The sequence below is a fragment of the Saprolegnia parasitica genome, assembly GCF_000151545.1.
Source record: "Saprolegnia parasitica CBS 223.65 unplaced genomic scaffold supercont2.105, whole genome shotgun sequence".
Classification (NCBI taxonomy): domain Eukaryota; phylum Oomycota; class Saprolegniomycetes; order Saprolegniales; family Saprolegniaceae; genus Saprolegnia; species Saprolegnia parasitica.
The window spans coordinates 31,620-32,410 of record NW_012156499.1 but is presented as its reverse complement, the minus strand read 5'-3'; the positions used below and the strand labels follow the sequence as shown (position 1 = coordinate 32,410).

Sequence of the window (791 nt, the reverse complement as noted above, 5' to 3'; positions counted from 1 at the left end):
CAGCGATAGGGACGGGCATGTGGTGTGGTATTTTATTTGGTCCCCAAAATAGCGCCGAAAGAATGACTCGAAGGTGGAGGCCGCCACTTCTATGAGTATTTTCCCTTGCTATTCAATAGTTCTCATGAATGTGGCGTGGCTGGCTGTTTGATTTTGCGATCGTTTGACTAGAAACAAATTATAAAATATGAGAGGTCATCCAAGAAGTCCACAAGGACGGAGAACGTGGCCACTTTTCTGAATAAATTCTTTGGTATTCTATAGTCACAATGCATGCAGTGCGGTTGCCTTTAAAATTCCGCCTTAGTTTGGCGCAAAATCAGGTATAATAAATGAGAGGTCTGACGCTTGCATGGGCAAAGCAAGACGATGCGGCTCCTTTTCCTGAAGACACTCTTTGGTATTCTAGAGTCACGATGTACGTGGTGTGGCTGCCTTTAAACGGAACCTTCATTCGGTGCCAAATAAGATATATAAATGACAGGTAATGTGATTTGCAGGAGCTCAGTGAGAAATTGCGACTTGTTGGTGGTATGTATTGACGGAGTAGAGTGCTATGTGAGCCGTGGTGCATCGATATGAGATAGCGTGTGTGAAAAGAAAAGAAAAGGAAAAAATGTGAAAAAGAAATTAATGTGTGGAAAATAAATGGCAAAAATCAAAATAAAATATGTAACAACGACAGCTTGGCCGAGCGGTTAAGGCGGTAGACTAGAAATCTACTGGGGTCACCCGCGTGAGTTCAAATCTCACAGCTGTCGAAATATAGTACGATGAAGTCATCTGCAGTC

General features: G+C 42.7%; 1 non-coding gene across 1 annotated transcript; it reads left to right on the top strand.

Annotated features, from left to right (window-relative positions):
- Nucleotides 1–680: 680 nt before the first annotated feature.
- On the top strand, nt 681–761 carry SPRG_30153. The gene has a single exon. It is a non-coding gene; the product is annotated as a tRNA-Ser (tRNA).
- Nucleotides 762–791: the final 30 nt, after the last annotated feature.